The sequence below is a fragment of the Python bivittatus genome, unplaced genomic scaffold, assembly GCF_059951505.1.
Source record: "Python bivittatus isolate LINGU-HERP-01145 unplaced genomic scaffold, Pbiv_v1 ctg000440_np1212, whole genome shotgun sequence".
Lineage (NCBI taxonomy): Eukaryota > Metazoa > Chordata > Lepidosauria > Squamata > Pythonidae > Python > Python bivittatus.
The window spans coordinates 7,836,199-7,852,809 of NW_028277063.1; the positions used below are offsets into that span (position 1 = coordinate 7,836,199).

At 38.7% G+C, this 16,611-nt stretch overlaps 1 protein-coding gene and 1 pseudogene across 3 annotated transcripts in view; one reads left to right on the top strand and one right to left on the bottom strand.

The window, feature by feature from the left end:
• Positions 1-436, bottom strand: part of RNF112 (ring finger protein 112) — a 24,599-nt gene extending 24,163 nt beyond the window's left edge. Inside the window, exon 1 of one of the 2 annotated variants that reach the window (XM_025173409.2) lies at positions 52-436. The gene's annotated coding sequence lies outside the window, so the exon portion shown is untranslated. The remainder of the gene's footprint in view (positions 1-51) is intronic. The other variant, XM_015889896.3, reaches the window with a different exon arrangement.
• LOC103064388 (serine protease 27-like) overlaps positions 1-14,698 on the top strand; it is a 14,871-nt pseudogene extending 173 nt beyond the window's left edge. Inside the window, exons 2-7 of the transcript XR_015796476.1 lie at positions 214-231; positions 8,505-8,531; positions 8,613-8,775; positions 9,287-9,558; positions 11,551-11,717; positions 14,427-14,698. The product of XR_015796476.1 is annotated as a serine protease 27-like (transcript). The remainder of the gene's footprint in view (positions 1-213; positions 232-8,504; positions 8,532-8,612; positions 8,776-9,286; positions 9,559-11,550; positions 11,718-14,426) is intronic.
• The last annotated feature ends 1,913 nt before the right edge of the window (positions 14,699-16,611 follow it).

The window sequence follows — 16,611 nt, forward strand, 5'->3', positions numbered from 1 at the left end:
GAAAAAAAGTCCTTAAAAAAAGGAGGTCGAGACACACACACACATTCTTACCTGTTCCGGCCCAGTTTCTGCAATGCTTGGCCGCAAAGGAGTCAAAAGCGAAACTGAAAAAGAGCATGTTGGATGAAGAAAATATAGCCGCTTCCCGTTTCTGGAGGGAGATAAAGAGCTTGGCGCGGATTGGTCCACCAGAGTCCCAGCGTTGATGGAAAGGTGACGCGAAGGAGGAAGGTAAGGAGCGGTTTATGGGAGGAGAAGAAGAATCCGATCGCACTAAGAAGGCGGACGAACTTGTGAAGAGGGATTCAGTTCCACCCCGAGGCTGCGTGGTTTTCTCTTGGCGTGCAGTGGAGGAAGAAGATTCGGTGTGAAGCCCTTTCCACTTCTTCTGTGCAAACACACATGCACGCATACACACCCATCTACAAAGGAATTGAATTCAGTTTTTTTCCCTTTGTTAGTTTTATTTATTTATTTTTAAATCTGTTTCTTAATCTCTCTTAAATTCCTGCAGTGGGGATATAATTAGTAAATTGAATCATCGCATAATAAGGTTTGAACCTGGATTGAAACTGACAGACTGAGGTGAAAGAAAGCAGGGAGGCTGGGGGCAGTTTGCCCCACACTACAAGACCCTTCTTTACCATTAAAAAAAAAAAAAACGAAGAAAGGGGATTGTATCTCCTTCAGGGGACAAAAAAAGTGCACGATACAAAAATTTTGACAATATTCTGGACAACACTGAAGGACATGCCAGAGTGATTGATTGGATTGTGACACTCTATGGAAGTGAAAGTTGGACTTTAAAGAAGCAGGATGGGAAGAGTATTGATGATTTTGAACTTTGGAACTGGAGAAAACTCTTGAGCAGTGTTTCTCAGCCTTAGCAACTTTAAGCTGTGTGGACATCAACTCCCAGAATTCCCCAGCCAGCAACAATTCTGGGAGTTGATGTCCACACAGCTTAAAGTTGCTAAGGCTGAGAAACACTGCTCTTGAGAATACCACAGACAGCCAAAAGAACAAACCTTTGGATCATCAAACAAATCAACCCAGAGTTCTCACTTGAGGCACAAAAGACCAGGCTTAAATTATCCTACTTCAGACATATGCGAAGACCCAGCTCTCTAGAAAAGGCTCTAATTCTGGGAAAGGTGGAAGGAAAGAAAAGAGGACGACCAGCAGCAAAGTAGATAGATTCGGTTACAGCAGCAATGAGTGCACCATTGGGAGAGCTGAAGAACCAGATTAGGGACAGATCATCACAGAGAAAAAAAACTATGTGGTCACTAAGAGTCAGCAACTTGATGGCACTTAAGCAATCAATCAGGCAATTTCCAGATGCCATGGCAAGGGTATCAAATTGGTGGCTCTCCAGCTTGGTTTGGAATTACATATGTCAGCTCCCTTTAGTCTTGGTGATGGAGGCTGGGATTATTAGTTGTTTTTCAACCATTTTGGAGGGATGTAAGATGTGCCACCCCTGTGCTCAACATAAGAATGGTGCTAAATGTGTCCTTGCCACAAAGCCTTCTTTGAGTTTAGTTTGACTTCATGGTCTCATCCGTGTAGGGGGAGATAGATAGATAGATAGATAGATAGATAGATAGATAGATAGATAGATAACAATATGGAAGTAGTAAGCCAGTTCTCTTCATCCAATAGGGACCCCAGTGTCAGGATCATTGGCTTTTGCCACTCTGTTAATTAAAGACTACCATGTTAAACAAAATGAATAGTCTGTATCTGCCCAAATGCTCAAGCGGTTCAGTGAAAGGCCTTGTAAGAAGCCTAGCTTCTTACAAAAATATATGCTTCCAAAAATAATATTATATATATATATATATATATATATATATATATATATATATAAATAATATATAAAAATAATATGCTTCCAAAAATATAGCTACCACTGGATGACAGCAAGAAGGTACAGAAATCATCATCATCATCATCATCATCATCATCATCATCATCATCATCATCTACTTCCATCTAGGGGTTGTCTGGATTTTTACACCCTAGATAGGACTGCCCAGCAGTGTTCCAATTTTTCTATAAAGTTTATTTTACTTAGGAGCTGGAACTGCAACTTATCCTACTGTATATGACTTTCTATGCTCTTATTTCTACAATTCCAATCTCCTTTCATAAAGGGGAGGCTTTGACTATACTTAATATGGGTATTAAAAAAAAAATAGGTAAGACACAACAAGACTCTTAAAGCAGGACTACTGTATCTGCTCTGTGAAAAGCCAGAGAACTACTAGGTATCAGTAAAAAAAAAAAAAAAAATGCAAAAACCCCCTCTGTAGCTCTGATGCTATTACAACCCAAACATGATTTTCTTCACCTGGCAATTGCAACTGCTCTTGCTCAACATGCTAAGTTTTGTTAAATATGGAATTGCAGTTTTGTGTGTGTCTTATGTTGACTTATGTTGTGCAAACTGCCTGTTTTATTAGTTTATTGCTGAACATATTGTGGGAACCCTCCAGAAAGGTTAATTGGAAACCCAGGTTAATTATATTGTGGGAACTCAAAACTCTTGAAAATGTTAATATATTGTCACATGGATTGCAAGCTGAAGATGCAATTTAGTCTGCAATGTACATATTAATTTGAAAAGCAAAAGCTGATCTGTGGCCCATAAGGAACAAAACCCAAATTATATCCAAAACAATATATCAGGATTATATCTTTATTAGATCAACAGAAAACTTACGCAATAGCTGTAAGTTTCTGGGTGTGCAAGAAAATGTAAACATTGTGTTAAGACTGCCATCTGTTGACTACACTCATTTATAGATTTTCCTGCAGGCTGATCCCCCCCCCCCATCTATGTGTGAATCTTTTTGGTGTCCAGGAGCTGCAGATCATTTCATTCTTAATGTATGTTTTTTTGCAGAGAGAGAGGTAGTACTGTAATGAGTAAAACTGTGTCAGGTATATTGGCAGGGCATCTTTGTTTTATTTTCTCTGAATTTGCTCATGTCAGTTCTATTTTAGGGTCTGGATTACAGCTTTCTTCCATATGATGGGAACAGCATTGCTATCCTTAGCAAATCTTTGCTAAAGGGGTTTTAAGGATCCTCATGTGATGCTAGGAGTTTAAGTTGTTCACCCTGCTAAATTACTTAAAACACACAAAACATAGTGCTCTTCCAAATAGAGCACTATGGTGATTTGAAGGAAGAAACACATGTTTTTATCAATACCTGGGATGTTAAGTCACAGCAGATGGAAGCACTTAGCTAACTTAGGCTGGTCTCAGAAAAGTGAAATAGGTTTAATACTTGAATGGAAAACCACAAGAAATTCCAAGGCTGGGAACTAGACTGGGAACCTGAAAAGACATCCTGGAATATGTCTGGTAGAATATAATGAAGTAGCTTTATAACTATAAAGGTAGGGTATTTTTGGGGGGGGGCAGGTGTCTTTGAGTCAGTCTTGACTCCTGGAGACTGCCTGGACTAGTCCCCACAGGGTTCTTGGCAAGATTTCGGAAGTTGTTTGCCATTGCCTGCTTCCTAGGGCTGAGAGAGAGTGACTGGCCCAAGGTCACCCAGCTGGCTTTGTGCTAAGGTGGGACTAGAACTCAGAGTCTTCCAGTTCATAGCCTGGTGCCTTAACCACTACACCAAACTAGCTCTTTAATAGTAATAATTAAAAGTAGATAAAAAGAGAAGACATGGAGAATAGGCTAACTCAGAGATGAACTATAGGTACCAGACAAGACTTCACTCATGAATATTGGGTTGTTTATTCATGGAATAAGAAGGCATGCTGTAAGTGCCATTAGCTTGGAATTTAATTTAGATAGTAAGACCCTGCTTGAAGTGTAGAGTAAGATAAGGGGATGTGGAAAAGGTGGGCTTTAACACCTTGGTATGCACTTCACATATTGACATGGAAATTAGGACATAAATGTATATGGAATGAAAGGACTTCAAACTCTTTGTTCTGGGTCCCTCTAGCTAAAGGCACATTCTTGTATAAGAATTTGTTTTAATAAACTTCAACTTTGCCATTGTGCCTGGTTCATTTGGACTCAGCTAGGAACAGATTTTCCAGTGGATATTTTTCCACAGCAGAACACAATGACAAACTATTTCCTTACTGTTGCTGAGAAAGCTACATGGATGTGCCCATGAAGTCATCAGAAGCCAAACCTGACTTGAACAATACTTGATTGTATGATTTTAAACAGAAAGAAGACCAGAAGTATAGGCTGCATAGTTCTTTCTTTGTATGTTTCATGTTCTTAGACAGATGAAGAGAACTTCATTGCTTCTAAGGCACAAAGAACTTCACTGAGGCATAACCAAGCCACTGGGCCTACTGTGAGTACATTGCTGGTTTCTCCATCTCAAATATGATATTACTGTAAGTGTGCTTTTCCAAGAAACAGATCTGTGATCTTTTCCAGCCTGGTGCCCTCCCCAGATGTTAGACTATATCCAGAAGCTCCAGTCAGTGGGGTCAGCAGGACACTTGGACTATCCTAGAAATCTGTCAAGTTATATTAGGCACAAAACTTAAATGCATGCTCTGTGTTCAAATACAGTATTATTTGGGAAAGTTGGACACTCTGGAATGAACAGTCACATTAGACAGTTGCCTCTGTGTACTCCTTGTAAGCTCTTTGGAAATATCTGATTGATCTTTGGTCTCTCTGGGCTCTTACAGTCCTACCACTTAGAACCACATTCTTCAAATAATTCCATTAAAGATGGTCCTTCCTACTGTGGGAAGGATTCAGGTGTTAACTCTCTCTCAGTCCTCTTGGGGAAGTTAATCTCAAATACATCATTTAAACAAGAGCAACAGTTTCCTTTAAGATGATAGGAGGAGTTACATAAGGAGGTCTGAGGACAATGCCAGTTATTTAGTATATTCTATACTTCCTCTACCTGTTAACTACTCTCATCCTTTATTACTTGAGTTAGTCAGCCAAGATAGACCCATGAATAAAGATGGTGAGATGCTTTGGGATTGAAGGTCTGACCCTCCTCTCTCTTCTTGTGGGTAAGAGAGTATCGCTGCTTTAAGGCACCCATTTCTTCAATACATGGGTGGGTGTATAGGTTCAGCCCTCCTCTTATCTACTTAATTTACCAGGGACCCCATTTTTTAAAATTTTGAATAATTTAACCATAAACATCAACAGATGATGAGAGAATTTTTTTTTACTAAAAGTAAAGTTTAGCATATTTAACCCAGGACAGATTACTAATTTTATTTTACTTGTTCTTATTTTAGAAATTGCCTCTACTGTTAAATGTATGAAATTGGGTAAGACCCTAGACCTGATAGTAGAATGGTATAAAAAGTATATTAGGTATTTTTCTCCTATTTTACTAGAGGCATATATTTATCCTTTTTCAAAAAATTATTATCTTTTAGTTTTAAGGAGAGAAATTTCTTAAGTTAGAGAAAGAATCTGCTGTGTGTTCCAATTATGCATGCATTCCTTTGATAAATGTGGATATTAAAAGAGTTTAACGGCTATTTTGGCCTATAGATTCCAGGGCATTGTTCCAACTGTTGTATATCTAGCTGAGGCTGGCTTAATACAGCATTGTCAAATTTCTGATGATAGCAGATTTTTAATAGATGTTCTTTCTTTGACTAAAAAATAACTTCAATTTATTATTTCGATTCTGAGAAAGGTTTTGTTTTGCTTTATTGGACATTTTAGAGGTATGTTTGGATTTAATATGGGTTTTCCCAAGGTTTGGATTGATAAGGTTTATTCACCTGTGATCATGATGCATACCCTCTGATGTAATATTTCCTGAGGTTTACACTATAGATATCCTCTTTCTCTATTTCTAATTTAGCTTTAGAACTGTGTTTTCCAGATTAATCTAAATACATATTAGATAAATATTGGGAATGTTCTATATCAGAGGCAGGCAACCCAATGCCCTTCAAATGATCTGGACTACAACTCCCATAATCCAATCAATATTACCAGTGGTTCAGAATTATAGGAGATAGAGACAAAAATTATAGATCCCACAACCTCCAATATTAGGAGGTACAATTTGAAAACTGGTTTATTTCACTTGTTTACTGCCATTTCAAAAATGCTGTTTGCATTGAGTACAATTATTCATTACATCTGTAACCTGAGAATCAGTATAGTACGTATGATTACCATCCTACATGTAAAAGAGTAGGGGATTTTAAATTACATGTAGAAAAGTTTAAACTAAAGGTGAGAAGGCTTAAAAGTAAATTCAGAAATATGTAGTAAAAGGAAAAAAATCATATCATCTGTCTGCCTCTCTGCCAATCAATCATCTATCTGACTGCTGTAATTACGAGTCCAAGATCACACACTGATGGTAAAGTGTAGGTATATCATATTTTGGCTGCAACAATGTAGAAAACTGCTAGATGATAATAAAGAGATACATAGGCAGCTAGTTCTTTGTTGTCTTCTAGAATTTTACACAAAATGTTATGCCAATTTATGTTGTGGTCACAGGGTGCTAAGTGGGCACTTTGAATCTTACAATATATGGACTGTCATCTAAAGCTAAAGCTACTTCACTCTTATCCTTCAAGGTTTCTTCTTACAATCACTTACAGAGAGGGCATTACTGTGCTATTAAGCATTGGATCTTGGATCCCATTCAGCCATGGGTCAAGCGTATGTAAGGACTGATCATCTGGACTGTCCTTAAAATGGGACAAAATTACTTTTTTATCCTGCCCCAGAAGTCTTCCTTCATAATTTAAAGGACAGAAAGGAACTATTTCACCACCTGGGAAACTGTGTTTATAGCAACTCTTTTGTATCTGTTCTTTTCTAGGAAAATCAGTAGACACGTGCTATTACACTGCTATTTAATATTAAAATCAGTAACCTGATTCTTGTGCTCTTTTAATTCTGTCTCTTACAAAGCATTAGACAGAATGTTGACTTTGGATTGAGAAATCTCGATTCAAATCTTTTCACATACAAACTGACATATTTGCATATGGATCAGAATGAGATGGTAAACATGTGGCTTTCCACACTCTGTGGGCCTGGGTTAGTTCTGAAGCTTTTTTTTTTCTTTTTCCCATCTCTGTGTCTCTCATATGCATATCCAAACTAAAAAAGGGGGGGGAGGGGGAGGAAAAAAAGATATAATCTGAATTGGAAATCATTGTGCTCTGGGGACCACATTTAGAATTTTGAGAGAATGTTTTGGCCATCTTTTCATAAAATAGATGGGATTAAGAATGTGAGAAATCACAAGCTGTCCATTTACGAGAAATAAAATTGGTGAATTTGATCCACACCAATGGTCCTTCAGGATTCTTTTTAACCACTCCTGTTTGTTCACTTGTTTTTTTCCCCAGGAGCTGGTAGGCATATTTCTCCCAGCAGTGAAAGAAAGTGCTAAACTGCTGATACCATACATACTGTTTTCTTTTTCTAAAACAGACGATGAGACCCATGCTTTCGCCAAGGATATTCTTAAAAATAGAGACAATACCATAGCAGGGATAAACCATTTCTTTGTGGTGGTAATTCACCTTTTTTCCCTTCTATTTTTGCAGCTCCCAAGAGCCATAGAAAGTGTGGTTTTTCTCATTTTGGGGGGACCTGGGTGGGTTTTGTAAACAATTGGTTCTTGAGACATCTTGAAGGCTGCAATATGAATGCTGTTGTTATTTTTCTTATTACGTAATTAGTGTTTTGTTACCCAGCTTTGATAGTGGAATCTGGTAGGAAGGGAAACTATACCAATTGTGGGATGCCCACATTTGAGATAGAAATGTGCTTTGCTTAGTTTCATGTGTGTGTGTATACACACAGACACATACACATTCATACATACACACATACATATCCATCACACTATTCCCTTTCAACATAAGCAGCATTATGTAAAGAACAGAGAAGGAGTAAGAAGGAAGCAAAAGAGATTGGAGAGAAAACCGAACTGTCTATCCTTGCGGAGCAGCCTTGCTTCCTCATTGTCCGTACACTCATTCATAATGGTCTTTTATTCTCTCACGTCTTTCTCATCAACTCTGTTTTATTTTGGAATGAAAACAGTCTTTCAATTTGGTTTAAAAGGGAGAGGACAGTAGGGGGGAAATGTTAAGAAAAGTGCCGAAGATAACTCACTGCTGTTATCTCACACAAATCCCCCCAAGCCCTGAAACTCATTGGATGGTGTTGAGTCAAGAGTCCCTTCAGATCTGTATCCTTATGTGCCACAGATAAGCCAGGGATTGGTGATATGTGTTATAGTGAGAATGACTATTTTTGAATGACACACAGCCCATTTCTAAAGTTCCAAGTCTTGTTTCTTATACATATTTATTGAAAAGTTAATCCTAAAAACATGTCATCACAGACATTGCTGGTCTAAAAAGTGATCCAATATAGTATATGATTGCTGGATTATTTATATGTCCTCTTTTGTTTTGTCTCTGGCTACCTTGTTTGGTCCGTTCAGCCTCTTTTGATGTTTCTTTTCTTGTCTTCACAGGCATTACTGAGGCCAAGCCACCTCCAGGTGAGTAAGGTCTTCAATGGGTTTCTGCTGCAGGGAACCCATGGCCTAGACACTTACCTGTGTATCTTGCTCTTCCCACAGCTTGTGGCCGATTGATCTCCTCTGCCCGAATTGTGGGAGGTTTTGAGGCTGAGGTGGGTTCATGGCCATGGCAGGCCAGCATACAGATTTTAGGCTCACATCAGTGTGGGGGTACTCTCATTGCCTCAAGCTGGGTTCTTACAGCAGCACATTGCTTTAGCAGGTGAGAACAGTTGCCAAGCTTCACTCCCTTCATACAGTACAAAACCCCACAAGGTTGATCCTTAGACTTCTGAAACTAATTTATAAAGCTCCATTCACCTTGCAGAGAAATCTGGCATCTTAGAGGTCAACTTCTACCATTATTTCACTAAGAAACCATGTGTTCAAGCTGTTAGCTGTTATTTGCTACTCATGACAAACATTGTTCTCCCATTCCTAAGGAAGTGGGACTTATAGTTTTCAGTCCCACCCTGTCCAGTAGGTCCTATTTCTCTTCCAATAGGTTCAAGCATGTTTCTTTTGAGTTTTCCTATTGAGGTATAAAGCCCAATCTCCCCCCAAGATTTCTTTTCTTTTCTCCCCACCCCCACCCCAATTAAAATGGCTCTTCAACTTTCTCTTAACCATCTAACTTCAACCTCCTCCTCTTCCTAGCTGAATTTTAAACAATATATCTGTTTTTGATGTCATGTTCCTGCTTGTGTTTCACTAGCCAATCTCTCTGTCTACAGTTGCTCAGATCCCTCTCTATTTGTCATTCTTTTGGGAGCCTACAATCTCTCCTATCCGGGACCAGAGTCAATACTAGTGAATGTGAAGCAAATTATTGTCCACTCCAACTATTCTGGGTTCACAAAAGGCAATGATATTGCACTGATGGAACTGAAGAGCCCTGTGAATTTCACCCAGCATATCCAGCCTGCCTGTTTCCCAGGACCTTCCATTGTCTTCCCTCCCAGATTGGGTTGTTGGGTCGCAGGCTGGGGGAACATTGAATCAGAAGGTGAGGCTATCAGAGAGATTTCTGTATTGTTCTATATGCATGTAGTTCCATTTCTGTTGGTGATCCTTGACAGCTTTTTCTAGCAGTGATGGATAGCAGCATCTAGAATAGCAGCTGAGTCTGGTGAGTAGTGGTCACTATTTTAATTTCCAATAGTGATCTGGAGTGACATTACTTCAAGGACATTGTGAGAATTAAGATGGTAGCTACCCTGAGATCTGATTATGTGATTTGGTACTGGTGGCTTTTTACTGCCAGTGTGGTTAGAAAAAAATGTCAAAGAGGCTTTAGGGCATACCTGACAGAGTTGTTAGGCTCTTGGCAGCTACCTTTCCAGAATCCATAGATATCAATTCCTACTATCAGCTGTAGACAGAATTAATCAGACTATCTTTGTGTTATAGATACTCAGCTATATCTATTCCAAGACTATTTATGGAAATAGTCCTTGTTTTCCCCTTATCCATCCCAGTTGAATCATTCTGATTCTACTTGTGTTTTTCACCATTTAGAAAAGGTTATTTAGTGTATGTGTTTTTATGCTGCTATGATGGTTTAGTTTTCTTTCCATTGTGTAGCTAAACAAAGCTGATAAGAGGAAAGGAATGTTCTTGTGATTCAGTTTACCAATGTATTGTCTTGGTAATGCTTACTTTAATAGAGGTATACAGGCAAATACAGTGGAACCTCGAGTTACGAATTTAATCCGTTCCATGACTCTGGTTGCAACTCGAATTGGTCGCAACACGAGGCAAATTTTCCCATAAGGTTCAATGTAATTACCGTTAATCTGTTCCGGCATCCGCGGACCACGCAGCAGGGCGGAAAATGGCCGCGGACCATGTGGCACGGGCAGAAAAATGGCCGCAGACCACGTGGAACGGGCGGAAAATGGCAGCGGATCCGGTTCGTAAGTCGAAGCGAGTTCGGATGTCGAGGTAAATTTTTGGGGCTGGAGCTGGTCATATCTCAAAAAATTCGTAAGTAGGGGCGTTCGTAACTAGAGGTACCACTGTATCTGAGTGTAGGTAGATCCTCCTAATTGAGGGCTTGTAACATGAATTCAAAATCTGAACAAAATTGTTAAATTTCATTAACTTTTCAGCAAAAGGAATATTTCTGTTCATGCAGTGATAAAGCTACCTTTGATTCTCTTAGGGGGATACCTATGTATATACACTATAATTCTGATCTTTCCACTCAACCCAGATGACCTTCAGATTAAACTGGTGATTTATAAATGCATGTTTTCACTGTTCAGATAAAAGCTTGACTCTTTAAAGATCTCTTTTGCAAAGGAATCATAACTGTAATTTGGTGTTAACTGTTGATTTAGGTTGTGGGCTTCCTTCTGAATCAGTAGTATAGAATTCTGCTATCAATAACTGTCACATTTTGTTACTTTCGTTTTGATGTCTTTTTTTTTTTTTAATTCTTGGTTGTGAGCCATTCTTGAGTGGAAAAGTCAAGTAGACTTTTTTTTTAAAAAAATGTTACTTTTCTTTATCTTAAATACATGCCAGAAACAAGTTAATCACAAAATCCTTAGCGCCAAAAGAGTTTTCAGAACCTTACCCTGCTCCCAACTCCTACTAATCAGCTCTGTTGGAATGGAGCAGGATTTTGAAATGGATTCATGAAGCCTGACATTAAGGATACTTTTTCTTGAGGAAAGCAAAAAGAAATGAGGAAAAATAGAATTAAGGTATCAAGGATTTTAATAATTGCATGGCCAAATGCAAGAGGAAAAGGGGTGCATGAATCTTTAATAATTGTTTAGAACTCCTGTATCTTTAATAATTGATTAAAGGAGGGCATACTTTAATACTTTAAATTATTATTTAAACAATAATAATTGTTTAAATTTCAGTAACAATAAATATGCTGACAAGCTCTTCAGTATGTTGAAATACCTTCTTTTACCTAGATATAAATGATGCTGTCCCCTTTGATAAAACCTGGAGAAATAACTATCCTTTCTCTTTTTCCCAGTCCCACTTCCTGAACCCGGACTTTTGCAGGAAGTGCTTCTTCCCCTTGTGGACAGGGCTACCTGTGAGGCTCTTTACAGTGACCTTAAAGTGCCCTGGATAGAGAATGTAATAAAAGATGACATGATATGTGCAGGCTACATGGAAGGAAAGAAGGATGCTTGCCAGGTAAGACTGACTCATTTGTGTGTGTGCATGCACACACGCCTTTGAGTCATTGTTGACTCTTGGTGACTGCCTGGGCAAGTCCTTGACGTTTTCTTGGCAAAGTTTTTTGGAGGTGGCTTCCTTGCCTCCTTCTTACGGCTGAGGGAGAGGGACTGGCCCAAGGTCACGCAGCTGGCTTTGTGCCTAAGGTGGGACTAGAACTCATGGTCTCCCAGTTTCTAGCCTGATGCCTTTAACCACTACAACAAACTGGCTCAGAGAGAGAAAAATGTATTGCTATCTATTATTTTATTCTAGATGTTTGTGTGTGCGCGCACACCTTTGAGTCACTGTTGATTCCTGATGACTGCCTGGACAAGTCCCTGCATTTTTCTTGGCAAGATTTTGGAAGTGGTTTGCCATTGCGTCCTTCCTAGGGCTGAGAGTGACTGGCCCAAGGTCACCCAGCTGGCTTTGTGCCTAAGGCAGGACTAGAATTCCTGGTCTTCCGGTTTCTAACCTGGCTTTAACATTCTTTATACCTAACCCTTTTTTCAGCAGCTTGCAGTTCTCTCCCAATATTGCAGGCAACAATACTTTAATATAATTTAGGTTGAAAGATGGTGACTGGGGCAGGATGGGGTAGGGGTGAAATCTCTACTATAGGAATGGGGAACCATTCTCTGATCAGTTTTGGGTTCTTAGTTGTTATAAACTTCTACAGGAGTGTAGGACCATTCAGAATGATTCAGCACAAGTATATAATGAATCATAATGGTTTTTTGAATGTACTTGGGTGTCAGGGGAAAAACCTCGTCAAGTATGAGAGACAGACACACCAGAACACAAACCACTTCAAAGTTATAAGGATTTTATTAAATGTTAGTTCCATAAACAAATACAAAGCAATAAACAAAATACAACGTACTTACTTAAATTCCCATTGCAATGAGGACCAGCATGGACAAGCGGTCAACTTAGACAGCTTGAAGCCGAGTGGCCCTGATCCCCTCCCAGCAATCCTTTTTATCCTTCAAAACTGCAAACCACAATCATGACTCCCAGGCTTTGCAACTGAATTGCAACATCCCTGGGGCTAATTTTACCACACTTGCCTGTTCCTTTCTCTTGCCACATTCCTTCCATCAGCATTTTACTTGTTTTTACAGTTTTATGGTGTCCTGTTTAATATAGCTGATACAGGTCTGAAAACTGCAATTCACATAGCAATTTTTATTCCTTGTCATATAAGCAAGTTTTGTTATAGCATCATCATTTATTGCTTAAAGGCTAGTTTTATATTTTAAATTAGTAAAGCATAGCTACCTTTATAATTATGTTCTTCTCACATGGGCAATTTCCAACATTGTCAGGAGACAATGACCGCCTGGCTGATCTATGAGCTATGGAGACAGCTTGGGTGTAACACTATTGCTCCTAGGTGCTGTCTTCCCTCAGGCAGACTCAGTCAGTTTCTTGATTTACTAGGGAGCGGAGAACAATAAAGGAGACTGGATGTTAAGTGGAAGAAGTCTTAGGATGGATCAGGTTGTGTGTCAGATAAAACCCACATGTAAACTCCTACTCTGCTGCAATGAAGACAACAAAAAGTACTTATTTCTCTGCCTCCATTTTGTTTTCAGTTTACACTGAAAAGATCAGCATTGCTTCTCTCTATTCTGAGGCATCTCCTCCACCAAGTATTGGAGGAGGAAGCTAGAATAGTGAGTAACTCAGTGTGAGCAATTTGCATAGTTCTTTGTGGACAAAGTCAATTGCATCCACCTTAATTTGAACTCTAGCTCTGGAAGGTATCCTTGGCAAATATTTGTCATGCTAGTTTGGATTGTTTTCAGCTTCTCAACTTGAGGCCAAGGTTCCTGAAGAATTAAAGCTCCTATTTCCATACTTGACCTTCTAGTTGACTAAATCAGCTCCCATGGCAATGAATGCCTCCTTTCAATAGATGTGTTTTCCCTTCTGCCTAATTCATTGGTTTAATCGTTGTAAAGAGAATCATGATTTTCAAAGTTAATATTGGGGAATGCTCATTGCTAAATTATTCATAAATTCTAGGTTGTTTGCTGAATTTAGATACTGAATGTTCCAAGGGGCTGACTGAGGATTACAGTATTAAACATTCTGCTACTTGTAGACCTATTTTTTCATATGTACTGAAGAGCAAAATAAATATGAGAAAGAAAATGGCTTATGTGTGCCCCATGCATTTTAATATGCCTTTTAATGTGAGTTACTTCCTTTCCATTGCAAAGACATCTGTTAATAAAGTTGTTGTTATGGTGAGATGTATTCTATTTATGTACATCTACTTCCTTGAGCAGGTTTTACTACCTTTTTGATAAAGGATACTTTTGTGAATGTTTTCAAGATTTGCTTTTGTTACAAATGTACCGATAGTGCAAGGTCAACTTACCATTAGGCGGGAAGAGGCAATTGTCCCTTATGGAAGATGCTGGGAGACATGAGTGGGAGTCAGCTGGATATTCCTTCTGAACCCTTCAGTCATTTTATTTTCTTGGAACACAATGCTCTTTGTCCCACCCAAACTATCTTATGCACAGCCTTTGGGTATGATGATACAATCATATTTCCGGTGCTGAAGTAAGATTCACCTGTCAGTGATATGTAAGAACCCTTTCTGGAGAAGTCAACAGTAGACAATTCCTGTTATATTCTTGGAGAGTAATGTTTTATTCCTTTATTTTACAGGGGGACTCGGGGGGACCATTGCTTTGCCCATGGGATGGAGCCTGGGTTTTGGCTGGTCTAGTGAGCTGGGGAGATATCTGTGCTGCCCCCGAACGCCCTGGTGTCTACACCCGGGTTAGCGCCCACAGCAGTTGGATCTTGGGACATGCTCCAGAAGTAGAATCCAGTTTCATTAATGCTGCCCCTAGCAATGGATGTTTCTGGTTGCTGATGCTAATATTGCTACGCTTCCTTCACTGATTATCAACACGATATCTGTTGTTATCTATTAATAAAACTTGGAAGAACATGTCTGAGTTTGTCTAAATTGTCTTCTCTGGTTTGCTGAAACTGACCTTTGTCAAATCTGTATGGCAAAGCTCCCACTATATGGTACTCTCTTCTGAAATCATACGCATTTTGAAATCATCATCATCATCAGATGATTCTTCTTGTTTCTTCCTCCTTCTCCCCTTCCCCTTCCTCTTATTCATTTATATAACATTAAAGAATCATAAGATGATGAATCCCGTGAGCCTTTTTTACACTTCTCCATACTTATCATTTGTTTCAGAGCAATAACAATGTGGCTTTATATCAATTTCTCAGGAATGGCAGGAGCACTGCAGTCTCACAGGGGCCTTAGTAAAATAAACCTGAATTTTCATGGAAAGCCAAATCTATACAGTTTGTCTAGATGTGCTATGCTATACCTTGCATATGAAAGTGCACACAAACAAGACGTTTCTGTGGAATTCAGTGTGCAATGCTTTGCTTACATAGCAATTATGAGCATATGAAACATCTCCTGATGTTGAAGGTTGTTCTAGGAGTTGAAGACAGACTAAAGGAAATGAAGCAATAATGAAATACAGACAGTCCTCTACTTAAGAACATTTGAGTTACAAACTTTTCCCGATATGAACAAACCTGTCTACAAGGCAGGAAATAGATGGTTTTCAGTGCACACCCCATATGTATGCTTGGCGGCACCATCGCACTTTGGGAAGCTGAGTGTTTTATACTTGGTTGGACTTAGAAACAAAGTGGACTTTCGGACAGCCTTTTGGAATGTAACCTGTTCATAAATAGAGGACTGTCTGTATAACAGGTACAAGGGAAATAACTTTTCTTTGCAGTGAAGTTGTTTTGTTGGCAAAAAAGCTGCTACCAATATTTTTGACCAGCTTCCCCTCACAGAAGATCATGGAACAGGATTGTACCTCTGCACTATTCAGCTTTGAGAAAAATCAGTACTACTCTATGCAGGAAAGAACAAAAACTTCAACTTCTTGTGCATTATGCTTTGTGCGAATGATGATCCAAAGTTGTTCTTTTAAACTTGAGTTCTGATCTACATTTGAAACCCTTCCGTGAACGCTTCTTTTAAGTGGTTTTAAAATGACATTTTCTGGCTCTTCTCAAGAGTATTTCAGGAAATCAGATGTATTACTCTCTTTTTCCATTGGTGAAGTGAATAAAACTATTGTCTCTTTTCTCTCCCCCCCCCCTCCCCTAGAATGACTAGACAAAAATGGGCTTTTCCAATTCTCTCTTTCTAATCATTTTACTCCCTGTACTCCCAAAAAGAGAGGGATGAGAAAACATAATACCAAATACCCCTGCCCCCATTAGATACCTGTTCCCCCTAGCAGGGTTATATGTGGTATAGGGAATTACTAAGAGAACAATTTTGAGAATTTGGAAAAGCACAGTTATTCTGGACATTAAGGATCGGATTCAAGAAATGTGTAATTTGTAAATTTTTGAAAAGGGATTTTTTCCCATGAAATATATTTCCCTTTGGCACAGCTTTCATGACACTTTACAAAAATAGTTTCTTTGTTTAATTTGAAATTTTCATATAGGTTTCATATTTTATATACACTTGATATGCCTAAATGGTTCATATTTTTCCTTTGTTTTGCCCATTATTAGTTATGTTCTTTTGTTTTTTATTCTTGTTTATAGTTTGGGTTTTTTTTAATTTTTTTAGTTCTTTTTGTATTTTTTAAAAATGAAATCAACTTAAAATGTATCATCAATGCATCTATATATTTAAAGAATATAAATTGCTACATGAATTGGACAATCGCAATGCATACTTACTGAAATTTCATCCCAGGATTTTCAAAACTCACACTATCTCCTGTTTTCCAACAAAGTTACACAGAAGACTTCTGTTTGTATCTGACAAACATGCTTC